We start from the raw sequence: 22314 nt of genomic DNA, 5'->3' as shown, positions 1-22314 counted from the left end.
TTATTATTTATACTATGTTTTTATCTGTCTATTTTATCTTTTAAAATGGTATGTTTTATAATTGTATCAATTTAATATTTTTATTTTATCATAAGTAATGTGTTGTCTCTATCTTTATAGTATTTGTTTTTAACTGCTGAAAAGCAGTTTGTGCTGTAAAAATGTTGAAAAGTATTCAAATAAAGTTACTTTTATTACGAATTGTAACATCACCAGGGCCAGCCAAACCCAACAAGAAAAAATGGTTCTTTTGCTTTTTTAATTAAAAAATGAAAGCAACAGAAAGCATCTTTAGGGAACCCTCTATCATGAGTGTGAAGCTCCCAGACAAAGAACCATCTGCCTGACAAAGAACCCGTGGACTAGATAGGGTTCTTCTCCTTTTGGATCCATTGTTTCCGAGAGTGTAAGTGCTTGTTCGGGCCCCTGACAGGCTTGGGCTGGCACTGGTCCTTGCAGTAAATACACTAGCGACAGGAGTGGAATATCTCCAGCTGTGTCATGTTTTCTGAATACACTTCCTTGGCCTGGAACTCACCATTATGATGTCACTTATGATCCAGCAGCACTGGGACTTATTTTGTCCAATCACGTGATGGGGGTGTAGTCTTTCCACTTGGTCTGTCCACCACTGGTCTAACACTCAAAAAAGGAAACAATTAAAAAAAAACATGGTTTTTCCAAAATCTAAGCAGCTCACAGACTTTTAAAGCCGCAGCAAGTATTTAAGATCTGTGCTGCTCTTCGTGTTCCATGTTAACTGAGACGGAGTGAATAGTTTTTTTCTTTGCTTTTCACTTGCCGTCTTCTGTAAAGGAAGTACATGTAAATACTAAAATGAACTTCCTGCTCAATGAAAAATGTTTTTCCATACACTATAATGCTATATTTTGCGCATGACTTGCAGTGTTACCGTCTCTGAGAATGTTTTCAGGCTGCTTAATCTCGTAACATAGAGGCGAAAGACAAAGGCCTTACAGCAGAGGGCTCAGGGCTGGCATTTCTGTTCCCCCCCTTGTTCTGCGGGGTGTCTACATGAAATATAATTACAGTGAATTTATGTCTTGGTTTTTTTTCTGTCTCTTAAAATTGTATTGTTTGTTTTACAAATGTATCGATTTTAGATTTTTATATGATCTTAAATAATTTATTGTTACGAGTGGTATTTGTTTTTCACTGCTGTAAAGCAGCAGAAGATTCAAGTCTAAAAAATAAGTCTCATAGATACCTAATTAAGTATGTATTAGACTTATCAAGTCTGCTGCTGCTGTAGCCTATCCACTTAGAGTTATGATGCGTTATGTGTTCAGAGATGCTCTTCTGCATCCCACTGCTGTAATGCATGGTTATTCGCGTTACTGTCACTTTCCTGTCAGCTTTGACCAGTCTGGTCCTTCTCCTCTGACCTCTCTCATTAATAACACATTTCTGCCTGCAGAACTGCTGCTCACTAGATGTGTTTTGTTTTTCGCACCATTCTCTGCAAACTCTAGAGACTGTTGTGCGTCAATCAGAGGAGATCAGCAATTTCTGAGATGCTCAAACCATTCTGTCTGACCCCAACAATCATTCCACGGTCAAAGTCACTTCGACCACATTTCTTCCCCATTCTGACATTTGGTCTGAAAAACAGCTGAACCTCTTGACCATGTCTGCATGCTTTTATTCATTTAATTGCTGCCACATGATTTGGTGGTCAAATGATTTGCAGGTCCACCTAATAAAGTGATCACTGAGTGTAAATGCAGTATATACAGTATATTTCCTTCAGTCAGTACACGCAAAAGTACATTTCAGATACTGAGGTAAAACACAGCGTGCAGGTACATGCATAGAAATAACCAGGGCAGGAGACTAAGGCTGCTGCTGGAACAGCGCCATTGCCAAACTGCAGCAACGTTCAGAGAGGAATGAGGAGGATGGGAAACAAAGGTCAACTCGGACAGTCCGAAGCTTTCAGCTCACTGACAGCAGAAAAAAGACGTGTGAGATGCGACGCGCTTGGTGTAATATTTTGCAGGCTTGTGTGTGTGTGTGTGTGTGTGGGGGGGGGGGGTTTAGTATTTATCCATGAATACTATGCATGCTCTAACTTCTGGGTAAACGCAGAGCATGTTCTGCTGTTCGCTTTTATCTCCTCCCGTAGAAGAGGACTTTGGACCTCGCTTATCACGTGACCGTGACAAAGAGACGCAAAAGGGGATTTCACTCTGGCGTAAACTACCCTCATCATTCCTGTGCAGGAGGATCAAATCAGTGCGGATCAAATCAATTTCCATTAATGAAATTCAAGAAGTGAAATTCAGTTTGTCAAAACCACTCATAAGAATGTCATGGTCATTTTTAAAACTATTTAAGTATTTTTAAGCCATCTCAGATTCTTCATCCTTGCCATTGTCGCTATTGGCACCGGTCAAGACTGGGTCACAGAGTGCACCGTTACTCCACTACTCCGTATTTTATTTTCTTCCATATCCGGTATTTATTGGCCATTGCAACAACCACCGAACAAATTTCTGGTCGCGTAGGACGATGTAGGCTAGATCAATCGAGAGAAAAGTAACGGTCATTTAAAGCTGTTCGGTTATTTTATTGGCCGTTCGGTTCTATCCATGTAAAAAATTTTCAAATTATAAATGTTAAAATGATACAGTCAACATTTAACTCTGTTTTACAGGCTTTCTCAAGACCCTCGTGAAACACCAGGAACAACACGCCCCCCCCCCCCCAGCCGTTCGAGGCTCGTCAAAAGTCCTGTGTTCTCTTGTCATTTCCAGTCCTCCCACTTCAGCACTCAATATGAACGCGGGGTCATTATCTCTTTTTAAACCACGAAGTCGCCGGACTGGCCTCCAAAAGTCACTTGTCGCTAATACAACTCGCAGCTTGTAAGATCTGTCCGTTTTATCTCGCTTTAACGCGAAATATACCCATGAGGAATTTCGTATAGGGAGACAGGTCCACAGCACAAAAGTTACCCAGGGGTATCTTTTAATAGTTTTTCCCTGGTCACATTTCGACATGGTAGATATATACGGGTTTTCAAGTTTATTACAAATAAATAACGTCTCCCGACGTGCAACTGTAGCTATAGCTTATGTACTTATGTACTATAGTTTAAGTGTCATTATCATACATCCCACGGTAATCTCTCCCAAAGTTATCCACAAGAATGTGGATGACTTTAAAAGTATTTTCACATTTTTTAATAATAATTTTCTCAAAACTCAGCTGGGGAATGGAATTGGGGTACGAAATATGTAATCACTGGATTTACAAAATAGATTAAATCAGGCTAGATTAAAGAGGTTTTATCAGGGGAAAAGAGAGTTGAACGGAACAGGCGGATCATCCCCGTAAAACTCAAACTTTTAATTCGACGTTTGCAGTTAACGCTCCACCCAGAAAACGCAAAGTTAAAAAAAACAACCTCTTCCTCTATGGTTACTTCTCACGGCCGCAGCGAAGTTGCCGAGACATGAGTGTGAGAAGTAGAAGTTAATCCAGCTTGACATAAAATTTTATTCACATTTTCTTTTGTTTGTTGTTGTCAATATAATAATATCAGGTCAGGAAGAGAGGGAGGAGACGCGAAAGGAGCACTATTGACATGTTGGGGGACATCGGCGAAGGCAGCTGTCATTAACAGATCCGCATCATGAAGCAGCTTTATTTTAACGGGATCTTGTCAACTCGGCTTCTTTGCCTTTGGATGTTATTTAAGGTAAGTGATTACTTGGAATTTCAATGAATGGTCAGTCTCTATTTTTGGAGAGTGGTAGGGGCAGTCCACATTTGCCAGTCAGTCTGTTTCCACCTGCTGAAAGCACCTGCTTAAAGTTTCAGCAAAGTCTCTTTGGGTCACTCTTTGGTCACAGTTCAGTTCCTGTTCTTCCGCCACCTGTCATTGATACCCCAAACAGTTGTATGACAGGAGCTAAAATCTGTCTACAGCCAACTTAATAAGTGCAATATTTATTTATTATTTATTATTTATTGCTTCTATTTATTATTGTTACTCTTTTATCTTGCAAGTTCTACTGTTCCGTTTAATTCTATTGTGTTTGATTATTGTGAGGGATACACATGGGAACAGCAAATCTCACTGCCCTGTACATCATGTGATCAATCACACTTGACTTGAAGACAGACTTCAAGAAAAGGGCACATTTAACCGGCAGTATGCAAGTAAAATGTATTGTTCAGAGTGATATTCTTTGTCCAACCACATTATCCTAGATGAGTAAACATTACTTTTTCTTTTTATTGTGCCAATCATAATTTGTGCAAAGGCAGAGAGATTAAACATATATATACCTATTAGAGAGAAATACACAATATTTCTACATTCTAAAATAGCTCGTCACAAAATATGAATGTAGCGCAAAAGTCATTTCATGGATATCAGAACACTTGTAGACTTCTCCACAGAACCATTATAGCAGACAACAGTGTCCAATGACCAATTGAGTAGGGAAGGTTTGGTCAAGAACTAGCATCATACAGGTGATGTCGTGTGAGATTACAGCAAAAGCAAAGTCTATTTCCTTATGCACCTTTGCCTGAAGGTTAAGGGAGACAGAACTAGAAATGGGAACTTAACATCCATACAATTTATTGTCATTTTGCATATGCAACACATTGAATTTTCAATGCAAAACAACTGTCGGTGTTCAAAGTAAAACCTCTTGATGTCCTTACATCAAGTGCATTTCAAAAATCAGTCACACCAGTTGAGTAGCAAAAAATAGTACTGTACTAAATGTTTGGACAAACAATTAAAGAGGAACATTTTGGTAACACTTTACAAAAAGGTTCCGTGAATTGGCATGAACTGATGTAGTTTTTAATTAACCACTACTGGGAAGTTAATCTGTACAGTTCTGTTAATGTATTTGCACATCATTAATTCATCATTAACTACATGAGTTATTGCCAATTCTTAATGCAATAAAAAAGTCAGTTAATGTATTTGTTAATGGTTAACTAATTATAAGTTCATCCTACAGTTTGATAATGTATGAATATCATGCATCGAATTTGTTAGTTAGTTAACAAATGCATTAATGAATGAAAAGTGCATTTCGTGCTTAATTAATTCATTTGTCCATCATTAATTCATGTTAACAACTACATTTGTTAATACCAATTCATGAACCTCATTGTACAGTGTGACCAACATTTCAGAAAAGAGATAAATAAAGACTTTCGTTTGCCAGTGGTCATGTCTTGTGTCTTGGTTAATATAGTGAAGAGGTGCACCCATCTTGTGTCAAAATTCCTCTGTGTTTCTGGAACTACAAGCAGGAAGTTCTTATTCTCCTTTAATGATCTCCAGGGGCAGAGATAGAGAGGCTGACCTTGATTGGCATCAAGGCTGCGATTTGTTATGCGGTGATGATTGAGCTGTTTGGTGATAGGCATGATAGGTGATCCAGTGAGAGGGGGAAGGAAGGGGGGGGGGCAGGAACCCCCCCCCCAAGTACACTACATCAGACTAATCTACAAAGTCCAAGTTCTTATCTTTGTGGTCATTCCTACTTGGAACTGTACTTCCCTCGAGGGTCTTTCAGCGCACTTGTCCCCGGTTCAGATTCACACTTTTTTGTTTGTCGCTCTGGATAAGAGCCTCTTGCCAGAAGCCTGTAATGTAATGGAACTTCACAATCTCCAAAAGCTGCTGATGTCATTATATTCACGGTGTTGCTGATGTTTCAGGGAAATGCTCACTTAGATTGGTGAATATTTCACGCCCTAATTTAGACCTTAGAAAAGCAGACTTAAGACAAAAGGTCATGAATCATGAAAGTTTGGCAGGGACTCCTTTCTGATGCCATGGCCTCCTCATTAAGACGGAGGGGCTCTGGCCTCTGTGATAATGCCTTGTGGAGAGGGCTGAGGAGGGGCCGGCGGAGGCACTGAAGGAGGAGATGAGATCCGATAACACGGCCGCCAAGGCGTAAACCAGCCTTTGTGTTCTCCGGCCCAGACGGTCCGGGGTCACACCTTCAAGGAGTTTACATCACCTCTTTCCTGTTTTTCTCCACTGTTCGCTCCCGCTTCCAAGTGCCCCGTCCCAGGTTTTCGCGCCCGCTGCGTCTGCAGAAAGCTATCGGCTCGTCGGGCCAGTCTCAGTAATAACATCCTCAGAACAGTGTGTGTCAGAGGGACAGAAAGTACCGTCGCACAATGTGGAACGGGTGAGCCACACGGGCGCTGAGTCACATTCTTTTAAGTCCGATTATTTAATTTATTTAATCGCCGTTAAAGGGACGAGAAAATCACACGGTTGTGCGGTAATGAGTGCAGCTGGAACAGGATTATGCCAAAGGGAGATAATGGACAAATCTCTTTCGAGTCAAGTCAGTGGGGCGACATGGCTCAGGCAGTAAGAGCAGTCGTCTGGCAGTCGGAGGGTTGCCGGTTCGATCCCCTGCCCGGGCTGTGTCGAAGTGTCCCTGAGCAAGACACCTAACCCCCAAAATGCTCCTGAAGAGCTGGTCGGTGCCATGCCTTGCATGGCAGCCGATTGCTGTGTGTGTGAATGTGGAACTGAGTGTTCTAATTTTGAGTATAGTTGAGCTTTTGTCAATTGCAAAAAAGTGCCATAATAGTTGCATTACATTACTTAAAGCAGAAGCAGCAGCAAAGTGTGATGACCAATTTGACAGGAAGTGCAGTACCCGAACAGTGTTTTGTATATTTTTGTAGCTAAGTGGTGAGAAACCTCAATAACCAACCACAACCTCTTCAAAGCTTTCTGGGTCACAGGCAAACTGCAAATGCAATGCAAAGGCCTACAGTGTAAATTATGAATTTGCCAAGTCTGTGGATTGGCTCTGTAAAAAAAAATATTGGTAAATCCGAAATACTAAGGACCATGCTGGGGTGTAGTTTTAAAGGGGGTCAGATTTGTGTTCCTGTATTTCTTTAACATGTTTTTCAGACAAATGATTGGCTGTAAAAAGCACAGCCCCTGGATACCTGCATAGCGAGAACAGTCATTAGCTCTTCAAAAAGGTAAACTGTGGATGCAGAGACCCTGTAACACATTGCTTCATTATGTTTGTAAAGAAATGCCTCAGCCTTTTTAAATGCAAATAACTACGAAAGTAGGAAATATGAAATGGGATCGAAATACGATAGTTCATGTTTTTTTTTTTTTGTCTTCAGTGGAAGTTCCATTTAAACCCTTTACGATGGCCAATTAACAGGAAGTATGCTATGCGTATGTCATACAGCAGAAATCCGTCATCAGGGCTGGCTGCGCCTCAACTCACGTCTGTGGCATGTGGAGTAATGTATGGCCAGAGAGCTCTCCTCTCGGTCATCAGACGTTACTGCTGCTTTCATATTATATGACGTACAGTTACTCAGCAGACGCTCTTCTCCTGAGCTATCTGCCGTAGTAACATCACGGTTACTGTCGGAAACGCGGTGCCGAAACGAAACGTTTGCCGTTGCTTCGTGGTTTACTATTGAGAATGTGCAAAGTCATCATGTCGATCTTTCTGTCCACTGGCGGGGCTGCAGAACGGCCCAGGACCTGGGCCCATAACACTAACGTCACACTGCCTTTGAGCAGGGTACTGTATCCGCTCGATAAGCGCATCTATTCTGCCCACCTCATCGATGAACTTGAGATTAAAACAGTGTCAAATTTGTGAGTCGCTTCGGATAAAAGCGTCAGCTAAATAACATGTGAAGTCGCTCTGCTAAATGCACAAAGATTTGAATGTGTTTACATATCTAAATACACGTACTATGTGTATTTATGTTTAACGTAACATAACAATGAGAACAGGCCAGTCAGCCCAGCTCACCTATTCCTACCACTAAACTGTACTTACTGACCGTCTTCTGAGTTTGCCTAAAAGCTAAAATCTAGTACCATATCAAGCCAGGTCTCGGAAATCCCCAGTGTACATGTCCTGACAAGCTATTCCACACAGGGACCCCTCTCTGTGAGAAAACTCTTCCTAATATCTGTGTGGAATTTATCCTTTGCCAATTTTCATTTATGCCGCCCTCGTTCTGCTAAACAGAGCTCACCCCGACGGATGGGGTAGAAATGGAATGGAACTGCTGTGTAGTATCTGGTTGGTGATTTCTGTTTACCAATGGCTCACTGGCGTTTCTGATCACGGCGTAAGAAGCTTCCGTTTCCCATTCACTGAGGAATGGTTAAATGAACAGTCTGTGGAGTGATGTGCAATTTGTGACTGCCTTGTCCCCATGCCTTTTTCAACTTCTGCTGTAAATCCTTAGGTCATCATTACAACATATTCCTCTGAAGACATCTACTATGTTTTTTTTCTGTGCTGGAACCTGTGCACGTTGCACTGTGGGCTGAGAAACTTTTATTGTTATTTAAAATGTGATTTATAAAACTTTGTCTTTGTGCAAATAGCTTGCTTTGATCCCTCATTAGGTTGAATAGTTCCTTTTCTACATTTAAAATGGAAGGAAAGGCAAAAAATAAATAAAATAATATAAAAATAAAGTCACATATTCCATGTAATTGGGACTCTTGTCCCCTTTGTGCAGTTCGATGGAGCCGTTGTCCTGACTGTTCTGTTTTGTACTTTTTCTTTTTTTTTTGGAGTGAGGCAGACTGGCCACACTTTGTGTTCTCCGATGCTGTGAAACGATTATGTCTGGAACTGTGTGGCCCGTTCCCACAGAGCCGGCTCGGTGGATCTCATGGGTGTACCTCGCCACAGAGGACAGGCTACCATTTCCATTTCGAGAAAAAGTTGTGAACATGAAAATAATGACCTGAGCTGAATGGCATAGTCCTTTTGACCAATTCAGCAGCGGAAAGTAAGGTCACACTGCATCGTGACCGTACAGTCCAAGCATGAAGAAAAAGACTTGAAGTCTCATTACATGTTGAAAACAGTTAACGTGACATAACATAATGGCAAGAACAAGCCATTCAGCCTGGAAATGCTCGCCTTTTCCTGCCACTAAAATGTACCTACTGATCGACTGCTAAGTTTACCTAAAAGCTAAATAGTATCTAGCACCGTATCAAGCCTGGTCTTGTATCATCCCCCAGTGTTTCCGCCTCCACTACATGACCTGGCAAGCTAGTGACCAGTTGCTAAAACACTTTTTTCTTTTTTTTTCAGTGTATAACAGCGGGCTGAAATAAAAAGCGGAAGCTTTTCTACATCATGTTGGTGTCGGCAGGCTTTTCGGGGGAAGCGTGTAGTATGTCAGGCGTCAAGCCCGTATCTCGCTCTTTTATCATAGTGAGCATGCAAATGGTCCCAGCTCGTGGTAGGCTGGGGTTTTACATATCCTCTCGAGTAGCAGTGCCTGGAGCGGTAGCAGGGTTGGGGGGGGGGGGTGTGTGTGTGTGTGGGGGGGGGGGGTGTGTGTGGCTGTTGTCTTACAGTTACAGGTCAGAGGGATCTTCTGCCCCTCAATGGCTCAGTCTATCAGCCGGGTTCCTCCCTAGATTGATTTATTTTTGTCACCTTAAAGGGTTTCTCTTTTTCTTTCTTCACGTGTTTGCTATTTGGGGGGTTCTGCTCTGTCATGTTGCTACTCTGTCATGTGTCTTTGTGACAGTCTTCTGGAACAAGGGCAACACACATAACTTGATTTGATATCAGCCCAAACTGTGCCGCACTCCATTAATTTGTGGTTTGCCTGCCATGGAGGCTTTATATAGCACCAGACAGCAGGATAGGATCAGGATAGGATCAATCCCCACCTGAGATTTAGGGCCCCATAAAAAATAACATATGCATTATTGAGCCCGGGCGGCACGGATGGTGCAGTGGGTAGCACTGCCGCCTCACAGCAAGGAGGTCCTGGGTTCGAATCCCCGTCGGCCGGGGCCTCTCTGTGCGGAGTTTGCATGTTCTCCCCGTGTCTGCGTGGGTTTCCTCCGGGTGCTCCGGTTTCCTCTCGCAGTCCAAAGACATGCACGTTAGGCTGATTGGAGAGTCTAAATTGCCCGTAGGTATGAGTGTGTGAGTGAATGGTGTGTGTGCCCTGCGATGGACTGGCGACCTGTCCAGGGTGTATTCCTGCCTTTCGCCCAATGTATGCTGGGATAGGCTCCAGCGACCCTGATCAGGATAAGCGGGTTCAGATAATGGATGGATGGATTATTGAGCCCTGTGGGGTAATTTGTCCTCTGAATTTGACCATTCAACTTACTTAGGAGCAGTGGGCAGCAGGGGACCAACTTCCGTTCTGAGGCCTTGGTCAAAGCTCATGGCAGGAGGACCAGCGTTACGTTGACATCCATGTTTTTGAGTGTGGGAGGAAACCAGAGTACCCAGACTAAACCCACATGAACACGGGGAGAACATGAAAAGAGGATCTGGCCAGCTGGGATTCAAACCCAGATCCTCGTTCTCGCGAGGCAACAGCGCTATCCATTACACCACCAATTCACAGGGGACACTGGCACCGACTTCAGGAAGTGAACTCCTACCACCAAGAAAAAAACAAAGAGGGAAATTTCTATGCAAATTCTTATCAGCATTTGCAGTGTACACAACCTTTTTTTTTTTTTTTTTTCCATGCCTTGATTTTCCACTGTGCAAATGTCATTTTGCATCACAGCTGACCAGTTATAATGATATATTTCAATTTCAAAGCAGTAGCGCCAAATAGTAATTTCAAAATATCAATTTGAAACACTTGTGCCACAATCCAAATGGCATTATGGTTTAGAGGCGTTGTAAACTGAATACTTGCTGTGCAGTTTTATGAGGGGGGAAATATATTTATTATGTATTCATTCTTTCGCTTACATGAGGTCAAGTGCAAATTTGGGGACCAGTTCCTGAAGTGCTGATCTGTGGCCAGGTCAGTCCCGAATGCAATACTTATCCACAATGAGCTACAATGAACACAAAACTGATCCCAGGTCAGCTTTTTGACTCACCACCTCAGGACTCACCTCGAGTCGGAGACACATTAGTTTGACTGATGTGCGCCCATCAAAGCAATTCTCCAAAAAAATCCCAAAAACCTTTGCTTTCTGTCAGAAAGTTCCACCGGCGATCCGACGAGTCCTTCACATTTGGGAGGCAGTGACCTGTGACCTGTCCCAAACTATAGATCAGTCATCAGAAGAAGACTTGTTCTGAAGCCCTTTGGTCAAATGCAGTATGGCAGCTTCTGGAATACACATAGTTTCATGTGTCTGATAAAAACACAGCGTGTGACGGTTCATCAAGGAGGAAAATCTCCCATTCACACTTTCATACATGCTATGAGTGTGCATTATTTTCTTCGAGTTTTGGCACCGAATCACAATGCATGTTCAATATACTCATGAATTGTATACTCATGTACAATTCATTCATTATTGCCAGTGTTCCTTGTACAAAATAAATAGTATTATTTTTGTCTTTTGGAAAGAAGGAAATGGGCCTCACATGAGTATAAGAATGTGTTGCGTCAAAAGAAACAAAGTTTCTTAGAAAAAGTATTTTGACAGAAATCAACATGCACTTGCTGTAAAACAAAAAAAAAACTGTGAAGGGAAGTGACTCAACCTGCCAACATCAAAGCCAATTTCTGCTTTGCCCTGTTCCCAAACCCCACTGCTTGGCCACAGTGTGAATCCCATAAATAACCTTAACTTTAACTGAACTTTTTTTTCACCCCTTATTTCCCCTTCCTTCACAATTTTGGTGAGATGAATAAACAAATAAAGATAAGTCTTCATGCAGAGGCGGGTTTGTGGTGGCTGAAATGAGCCCCTTTGCACAGTTTTGTGTAATCCACAGGGGTGTCTGGACAGGAGCAATGAGGCTTTGCAATCCATCCATCAAAGGAAATGTCTTTTTTTTTGTAACTTAATTTCCTCTGTTTAACTTATTAAAGTCCGAGACTGAGAGGAACATTGCTATTTTATCTTTTTTTGAATATGTTATGACAGGAACAGCAAGGGGAACACACTATTACTGTCGATTCTTTGGACACAACATACACCCACACACTAAAAGCCTAAATGAAATAAATTAGAAAATGTTCAACAAAACAATATGGTAGACAGCTGATAAAGTATGCTTTTGGCAGAGATACAATACTTTCCAGAAGGATATTTCAGGAACATCGGTTTGAGAACAGAGAAGTGTCAGTAACCCCGTGGAAATGGCCCATTTGCTCTAATTTGCTGCAGCTTCGTGATTTTTGTCCAAATGCACTTTGCATTCAAACTGGATTCTGCATGAAAGCCAGTTATGGTGTATCTTGCTGACTCGTATGTGTGCTCTATGAAAGCACAAGTCACCAGGCAATCGCTCTCCTTGCACACCGATTCAGCCGATTCACCCTGTTCTTCACTTTGAGTGACGCATTTCAGTGAGTAGGCTAAACGACGTTGTCGTCCATGTATGTGGAAATTCACCTAATGAATGTCAGAAATGTTTGTCCTCTCCCACTGGAGTGACTGTTAAGGGTGCACTGGTTCAGAAGCTTGGCCTCTAGCCTCAGTATGAAGGTCCCTCGGGATTACTTCCTGTCCCAGACTGCCAAGGCTGTGTGGAGCTTCTTCAGGCTGATAAAGGCACACCAAGGCCAGGAGCCCTGCCAACACAGCCCACATCCTTATACCCCCTGTGCAGCACAGCTTAAGAGTATATACCACAACACACCCTGCACAGCTTAGAGTATATACAATTACAAATTACACACCCTGCACAGCCTAAGAGTATATACCACTACACACCCTGCACATCTTAGAGAATAGACTCTTACACACCCTGCACAGCTTAGAATATATACCACTACACACCCAGCACAGCTTAGAGTATATACAAAAAGAAATTACACACCCTGCACAGTTTAGAGTATATACCACTACACACCCTGCACAGCTGAGAGTATATACCACTACACACCCTCCACAGCTTAGAGTATATACCATAAAACACCCTGCACAGCTTAGAGTATATACAAAAAGAAATTACACACCCTGCACAGTTTAGAGTATATACCACTACACACCCTGCACAGCTTAGAGTATATACCACTACACACCCTCCACAGTTTAGAGTATATACCACTACACACCCTGCACAGCTTAGAGTATATACCACTACACACCCTCCACAGTTTAGAGTATATACCACTACACACCCTGCACAGCTTAGAGTATATACCACTACACACCCTGCACAGCTTAGAGTATATACCACGAAACACCCTGCACAGCTTAGAGTATATACCACTACACACCCTCCACAGCTTAGAGTATATACCACTACACACCCTCCACAGTTTAGAGTATATACCACTACACACCCTGCACAGCTTAGAGTATATACCACTACACACCCTGCACAGTACAGCTTATTTGCACTTATTTGAAAATGGAAGTCTTGTGAATTGCATTGGCGTCAGATGATTTAAAATAATGTTTCTTCAGGAGGCATGTAATTTCAAAAAAGGCAAATTCATCTTGAAATAGACTTGAAAGACTTGAAATATAATCACCAAGGCATATTGAATGAAGACAAGCTAATTGAGTGGAAGTTTTCCAAAGACCGCCTTCCACACACTCCTTAGAGTGACTATTGGCCTTAATCGAAGGCCAATAGTTTGAATAAAATTCACAGACACAATATGAGGCCAAGAACTCAAAGGTTTATCTAGCTTTTTAAAATACATTATTCCTCTTAGTCTTTCAGGTAGAGGTGGTTTCACTCATCCTAAAAACATATTTTAGTGCTATTAACGTCACCATTAATTCAATACACTGGTGGGAAAGAAACTGAAAGAATAATTCAGCAAACAAGTCACAAAACAATACAAAAAGCGGTTTTGCTGATGATGGTTTAAGCATTAACTAGTCTGGTCTGGTAAAGAGTTTCTGCAGAGAGCGGAGGCAGGGTGACGACAGTGGTCTGGGTATGTGTGTGAGGTGTACGGCATGTTTGCCAGCAGTTTTCACTAATCATTAAAGTCTGAAGGACGTTTCTGCACCACGAGGAAGTGAGGCTGATATTACCGAACCGTGGGTTTTTGCATGCCCATTTTAGGTGTCCCTCTCTGTGTTTAATAATAGCTGACAATTGGAGGAAAGCAATTCTTCCCCTGTTTGTTTTTTTTTCTTTGGGGGGGGGGGGGGGGGGTTGGCTCCTTGTTTTGAGATCAATTTCTTTGTCCCAACTATGCGCTGGATAATTTAATATTCAAGTAATAATACTACACTCAGCGAGCACTTCATTCGGTATTCATTAGGACTTATTTTTTTAGACTTCTACTGCTGTAGCCTATGCACTTACAGTTATGATACGTTGTGTGTTCAGAGACACTCTTCTGCATATCACTGTTGTAATGTGTGGTTAGTTGCATTACTGTCAACTTCCTGTCAGCTTTGACCAGCTTCTCCCCTGACATCTCTCATTAACAAGACATTTGTGTCTACCGAACTGCTGCTCACTGGCTTTTATTTTTGTTTTTTACACCATTCTTCGGAAACTTTAGAGACTAGTGTGCGTGAAAATCCCAGGGGATCAGCAGTTTCTGAGATATTCAAACCACCCTGTCTGCCACCAACAATACTTCCAAACTCAGAGTTACTTAGATCACATTTATTCCCAATTCTGATGGTTGGTGTGAACATTGAAGCTCCTGACCCATATCTACATGATTGTATGCATAGCACTGCTGCCACACAATTGGCTGATTAGATAATAATAAGTAGGTGTAATGAAGTACAAATGTTTCTAATAAAGTGCTCGGTGAGTGCGTGATTAATAAAATAATACATAATAATAACATTTAAAAAACAAAACTTTATGGAGTACCCTCATGCACTACAGTATGTGATTAAAGTCAAAATACATACTGAAGTCTTGGGCTGAAAAAAGAGTGGAAGCTAGAGCTAGAATGTGTGGTCTAATGGTGGGGCGTGGATGACGAACAGCAGTCAAAGAAAAGGCTCTGCTTTTGAGTAACACCGCAGAACCAGCTGACCGAGGAACTGAGGAATTACAGTCTACTGTCTGTGTGATGTGTGATGTGCAGTGAATCTGCAATTACATACTTCCTCTTCATCTCCTTTCTCATCGTATACCCAGTACACATACGTTGCATTCCGGTTTTAGGCCGTTTTCAGACGAGATGTGTGAACAACTGCTTTTTAAAACCTCTGCGGCTGGCTGTGGTGGTGGTCTCAGATAACTCAGAACAAGACAAATCATGAGTCCAGACTTAAAGACAAGATGGATTTTGCCCAGCCACATCATCACTGATGGTTTTGGAAACGTGACGTGTTAACGTGTTCTGTTAAGCCGGCCAAGGTTGTGTGTCCTCCAGTGGCAGTTTTCATCTGAACTGGGTTTAAGATGGAACAGAAAAGGCAGGATCAGAACCCCTGATCACTTTCGTTAGGAGACAGGTGAAGATTTCTGCAGGTGAGGCATTATGCCCTCTCCAGAGAAAGCAAGAAAATATCAATCTCTGAAGTCATCTTTGCTCCAGCATGCATGATCTAGTTGTCCCATGGGACCAGTCCCACAAACCTCAAATCTTCAACAGTTAACCTCATCATCTGGAGCGCAAAGACATTTTAACACAATTAATCGGTATCATTTTAGAGAAACCACACAAATATAAGGCAAAATAGGCAGCCTGTAGCCTAGTGGCTAAGGTATATGACTGGGACCCAGAAGGTTGGTGGTTCAAGCCCTGGTGTAGCCACGATAAGCTCCGCACAGCCGTGGGGCCCTTGCTTGCTCCAGGGGGGATTGTCCGCTGCTTCCTCAAATCAACTGAAAGTCACTTTGGATAAAAGTGTCAGCTAAATAACAAATTATTATAATTACACAATACTGATAAAACGTTAATAGAAATCAAAAGCAGTAATAATAAAAAGAGACGCTTGCCGAGGCCTCAAGAGAGAAGACCTAACTGTGTTACGTAAGGGCTTTGTGTGACGTATTATCATAAAGGTACGGGTGTGCTGCATTAAGGTGTGTTTTGCTCGTAAGACCACCCTCTGGCCCCCTGCCCCCGCAAGACATCTTCAACAAGCTTGCATAACGGGGCCTCTGCATTCACCCCGCTCGTTCGGTTCAGCCATTAAAGCACACATCAGGTTCATCCAGCTCCTTCCTGGCCGAACAGAAAAGTGCCTCGAGTTACAGGTGGTGGTGGTGGTGGTGGTGGGCAGGGGTGGGTCAGAACACTTTAGTGTACGGTGTTGGAGAGTAGTTGAATGACATGTAGTTTGCAGCAATTTGCTGGTAGTTTAATGAGTCAAATTTGTGTTATAAATGGTAATGGTAAAGGGTTGGCATTTATATAACGCCTTTATCCAAAGCGCTGTACAATTGATGCTTCTCATTCACCCATTCATACACACACTCACACACCGACAGCGATTGGCTGCCATGCAAGGCACCGACCAGCTCATCAGGAGCATTTTGGGGGTTAGGTGTCTTGCTCAGAGACATTTCGACACAGCCCGGGCGGGGGATCAAACCAGCAACCCTCCGACTGCCAGACCTATGCTCTTACTGCCTGAGCCATGTCGCCCCCAACTTAGGGTTAGAGTCATTACTTACCTTTTGACAACCAACTACTTTTGGCCCTAAACTAGATTGTTTTCCCAAATGCCTCCTCTCTCTTTTCCCTCGTAATCCTGATTGGTGATAAGCAGTCTGCTCCTCTGTAATTGCCAACGGTCACCCACCAATTGCCACACATGCTGGTTCTCCCCATGTGCAAGAACCAGTGCCCACAGACATGGGGAACATGATTTTTTACAAGGTCGTTTTTTAGCTAATTGTAGTTTGGCAAGTGACATTTCTCATGAGGGTAGCATTGCTGTAGCGCCAATATTTTCAGTGCAGAGTAATTGGTTGTTTGTACGACTAAACAGGAACTACTCAGAGTAATTTCCCCAACACATACATAGTACATAGAGTTGATGTGTGAAGGACATGGGCGAGGTGGGTATGAAGAGTGTGAGTCTACATGAACGCACAGTGAACTTCAGAGCGCGAAACCTCTAAGCCGAGATGAGCCACACCAAGGTGGGGGTGGGTGTCGGTGTTGGGGTGGGGAGGAGGTGAGGTTTTGGCAGCCCCAGCCCCCTCCAGGTCACTCATGGGTGGCAAGCTCAGTGAGGGAGGAGCACTGCAGGGTTGAGGTTAAATTCGAATGGGCCTTTCAGGAGCCAAATACCAAACAGCATGCCAAGTACCAAGTCCACACTCCATTATGCAAAAGGCTGGCTGCCCGAGTGGTCCCATGACACCGGTAAGGTGAGAGAGGCAAGGACACTTTGTGGAGAAAAAGGGGAAGGATGTGGGTGTATTTGAATGTGTTTCTGAATGGGCTCGACACCACAGCAGATGAGCTAATAAAAGCTTCTTTTGAGGTTTTTTTTTCTTTTTCTTTTTTTTTCTTTTTTTAAATGAAGCGAATGTGAACGGTCACTGTCGGGCTCGGCTGATTTTGTCAGGTATGCGGGACAGAGGAACCAAGCATAGAGTCAGGGATAACAAGGAAATGGCAGGTTTAATGAAGCAAGCAGATAAAGGGGCAGACAGAGCGTAATCCGAAACACAGGCAATGTTCAAAAACCGGGTGGTCAGTCCAAACGGGGCAGAGGTACAGCAACGCGATCCAGAAAGAGAGTCCAAAGAGCCAGGCGGGTGTCAAAACAGAAAATAAACTGACATAAAACAGGTTAGAATGGAACGGAACGGAAACCGAGCACAAACGTACACAGGCGAAACAGAACTGATGAACAAGCAACCAAAGAACAAAACAGGCAGGTTTAAATAAACTCACAAACGAACTAAGCGATTAACAGGTGTGAGTGCTGGGGAACAGGTAACGAGAAGACAGTGAGAAACAGCTGGGACAAGACAGGAAGGAAATACATATAAGGAGTGGGGGGGGGTGGAGAGAGGTAAAACAAGGACCGGAGTGAAAGCAGAGAACCTAGAAAAGGGAAAAACAAATAGAAGGCCATGGACGGGACAGTGGCATTATTGGCATATGGCAGACGCTCTTATCCAGAGCGACGTACAGACTACGTAGGAGACAATCCTCCCCTGGAGCAATGCAGGGTTAAGGGTTAAGGGCCTTGCTCAAGGGCCCAACAGCTGTGCGGATCTTATTGTGGCTACACCGGGATGAGAACCACCGACCTTGTGCGTCCTAGTCATTTACCTTAACCACTACGCTACAGGCCATCCCACAGTGGCGAGGTGGGTATAGTTCTGAGTCGGGTAGTGTAGGTGTGTGTCATTTTCATTTGCATGAAGTATTCTCTAACCCAGGGGTGTCAAACTGAATCCCCAGGGGGCCGCAGTGTCTGCGGGTTTTTGCAGTTTCCTTTCAATCAGCTGCCAATTAAGGCCAATTAAGGCCTTGAGAACAAGGTGTGTAGATACTTTAACCAATCAGTGACTTGAATGAACCCAGAACACCCCAAAAACCAGCAGACACTACAGGACTGGAGTTTGACACCTGTGCTCTAACCAATCAGGTGCAGGGAGTGTTCTGTCTCGTATTGATCTATAACAGTTGGCTTGTCGACTTTGAAAACGAGCCGTTAAATTAAACTGACAAATTTGTCGGCATCAACAATTTTCCGACTGCATATCTGATTGCACTACACATCGCATTTTTCAAACTTTATATGCAGCAGAGCACACTTTTCAGGATTTTGTTGTTATGTCGTGGGCATGGTCATATTTGTTGCGCAGTGTTGGTTGGACAGCCAAATGGAACACTGAAATTCACTGTCAGGGATTGGCTACGCCATCAGCTGTTTGACATCTTGTTACCATAGAAACAACAGAACCCTCATCACAGACCTTCGCAGGGCATACCTAGCGAAGGTCTGTGATGAGGTTCTGTGTTACTATGAGTAACAAGATGTCAAACCAGCTGATGGTAGCAATCCCAGACAGTGATCATATGCAGCTGTGCATGCATGCAAGTCCAACCCAATCATGATACTACAGCCAGGAAACACACTGATTGCCTTTGCCCAGAAGACAAATCCTGAACCAAATCCTGAAGTGAGCTCTGCTGCATATTAACAAATCGTGAGGTTGAAAAAAATATTCTTTTGGGTCAGTTTACTGATGGTTAATAGGAAAATTTGGACAGGAAGTATTATAAGCTTTTGTTAAGGAGCTGTATGTTTAGTTGGAGGTTCCCATCACACATTCAAATAAACACACCGAACCTGATAAGAGGCTTCCTCCTCTCTAATCTGAGAAGACTTCTGATTAGCATCTATTTCCGACGCAATCATTTACTCTCCTTAAAAGTAACCTCGCAGTGATTCTAAACAAACTGTCAATGTCTGTGAATATCTGTTTCGACCACGCAACCCACTGGGTTGGGTTGTCTGCTGCACTTTAAAATGGTCGCATGGCAACATCTGCTGGCGTTCATAGGGATTGCACCTGACCAAACTGGCCAGAACTATTTACACAGGGATGTTTGTTTCACCGTTCGTATTTATTTACACTTCAAATCAATGTAGCATCAGCGTTGCGACGCTGGATAGAGTGAAACGATCAAAATATTTTGGAAATTTGTGATGGTCTATTGTTCAGCATGCGCTGAGAAAATGCAGACGCTTGCCACTCGACTGGCTAGGTGGTAATCCAAGTGTTTTTAATTATAACATCGCCGAGAATAAATAAAAATTGTTTAAGAGGAATTACAAAGGTGAATGGGAAAAATAAAAAGACTAATTTTATTTTTACATTTCCTTCTCTTTAGGTCTCATGTGGCCAGTCAGTCTGTAAGTAGTGATCTTTCTCTCCCACATATTAGAGTCCAAAATATTTTGGTCTTTCAGGATTTTCCAGGGGTCATATCTCAAAAAGTGAACACATTTTTTTTGTCTTATGAGAGGCAGTTCTCCATTAAAAATATTTTAATACATCAGGTGACTACAAAGATATAGCTCACGAAAAATGCTATTTAGTTAACTTATGCACATTTCAACACCCGCCAAAAAGGGGTGTCAGACGTGTGCTACCATCCTCAACTTTGGATATGTTGAAGATTCACTCAAGATCACCTTTCATGAAAAAAAGTGTAATGGTATCTTGATATGTTTGTCTTGATATGAATTGTCTAAAATATCTTTTGAAACCATGATTTCAGACTATAATGATCTTTTACCTCCAAGTTTTAAAATTAGTTTTCTGTAAACTAATGGCAAGAAATTTCAGCTGAACCTTCTCCAACACAAACACATGTTCTTGCACACACAGCCACCACAACCTCGCCGATGACAGTTCCTGGTTCCAGTGAAGACACGCCAACCATGCCAAGTACAGTAGCTGGTCCTGGTGGAGACAGCACAACCTCTCCTAGTACAGTCCCTGGTCCTGGCGGTGACACCAGAACCTCTCCTAGTACAGTAGCTGGTCCTGGTGGAGACAGCACAACCTCGCCTGGTACAGTGCCCAGGCGTGATGAAGACACCACAACTTCCCCTATCACAGGCCCCGGTCCTGGTGAAGACACCACAACCTCGCCTAGTACATTCCCTGGTCCTGGTGAAGATGCCACCACCTTGCCTCGTACAGTCTCTGGTGCTGGTGAGGACACCACAAGCTCCTCTATCACAGGCCCCAGTCCTGGTGAAGACACCACAACCTCGCCTAGTACATTCCCTGGTCCTGGTGAAGACACCACAACCTTGCCTCGTACAGTCTCTGGTGCTGGTGAGGACACCACAAGCTCCTCAATCACAGGCCCCAGTCCTGGTGGTGACACCACACCCTTGATAATTACATGCAGTGGACTGACGCCTGGAAGCAACTACACCATTAACATACACCTTGGTGGCAATAAAACGGACACAATACTTGTTCATACAAGTAGCCTAAGTATTGAATGATGACAAATTATAGAAAAGGATCCTTGGTTGTAACTGAGCTGTGCTTTAATTTATAACAAAGGATAATGACAGTGTGTTTGTGTAATTGATACTGAGTAAGGTAGAAGAGCACCAGTTTTAGTGTTGGAAGATTTGTTTAAAACATCAATCTCTAAACTGGGTTCAGTGGCATAGAGTAGTAATATGCTGCATAGATTAATATAAAGGACTGTTGACGCAATATCTCTATCCCCTCTCCCTCTCTGCCTCCCTCTATCTCTCATACAGAGCCTGAAAGAGTGAGGCCTGTGGTTTCAAGCAGAGGCACCAATGATACCATTGAGGTGACATGGACCTCTCCATCTGGCAATGTAGAACAATACATGGTCAACTTGATCAGTGATAATGGAGAAAACCAAACAAAGGTTCTTAACTCCAGCTTTGAGTCACATTCATTCATTGGACTGACAGCTGGGAGAAACTACACAGTCGTAGTGACCACAATCAGTGGACCCTTTGCTGAAGAATCAGAGCCTGTTTCCAATGCAACCTGTGAGTATGTCCATCAGCTCGAGGAGATTCAGAGCTCTCCAGTATAGCAGTGTGGGCCAGCCTATAGCCTAATGGTTAAGGTCTGTGACAGGAACCTAGAAGGTTGATGGTGTGAGCCCCACACTAAGATCTGTATAGCTGTTGGGCCCTTGAGCAAGGCCCTTAACCCAACATCGGTCCATTTGCCCTTGCTTATTCTAATCAACTGTAAGTCGCTTTGGATAAAGACATCAGCTAAGTAATGGTAATAATGAACAAATAATAATAGAAGTGAGATTTGAGACAGTGCTATGTATATGACTGGAATTGTCCTGATTTAGAATCCCAGGAACCTTTAATAGAGAGCTATAGTAGCTATAAAGATGAATGCATTATGTAGCTAATATGTCCATCTGTTTAAATGGATTACATGTTGGCACAGTGTAAGGGTTTGCAGTAATAGCATGAATGACACAGAAATTACTCAAATTAGTCTGCAAAGGGCTGTATTAATCGATGACAAACTCACAAATCACTGTCTGTGGGTTCTCTTGGGGTTGTTAATTTACAGTATTTTCTAGAAAGGGATTAGATGTTATTGTTTTCTTTCCACAAAGCTTTAATTCTGCTCCTGTTTGTCTCATGTTTGTCATCATTACAGATCCCAATCCACCTGGAGCTATTCTTGTAGAAGAGCAGACCACTGATTTCATTACTATAAGTTGGGGTTTGCCCCAAGACATGGACTTGGGCCAGTACAGTTTCATCATAGTCTATCAAACGAATGAAACCCAGACTGCAAACAATATGACGACATTGAAGAACTTGACATCAGGGACTCTGTACAGCATCTCTGTGGTAACCGTAGGGCCAATGGGCTACCAGAGCACTCCAGTGACGGCAGAAATCTCCACCAGTGAGTACCCCACACA

At 42.9% G+C, this 22314-nt stretch overlaps 1 long non-coding RNA gene across 1 annotated transcript; it reads left to right on the top strand.

The window, feature by feature from the left end:
* Positions 1–3564: 3564 nt before the first annotated feature.
* LOC133111063 (uncharacterized) lies at positions 3565–20550 on the top strand. The gene is made up of 3 exons (XR_009704965.1): positions 3565–3724; positions 19741–19762; positions 20241–20550. It is a non-coding gene; the product is annotated as an uncharacterized LOC133111063 (long non-coding RNA).
* Positions 20551–22314: the final 1764 nt, after the last annotated feature.

The sequence above is a fragment of the Conger conger genome, chromosome 15, assembly GCF_963514075.1.
Source record: "Conger conger chromosome 15, fConCon1.1, whole genome shotgun sequence".
NCBI classification, from domain to species: domain Eukaryota; kingdom Metazoa; phylum Chordata; class Actinopteri; order Anguilliformes; family Congridae; genus Conger; species Conger conger.
This window is presented reverse-complemented; position numbering and strand designations above follow the sequence as displayed.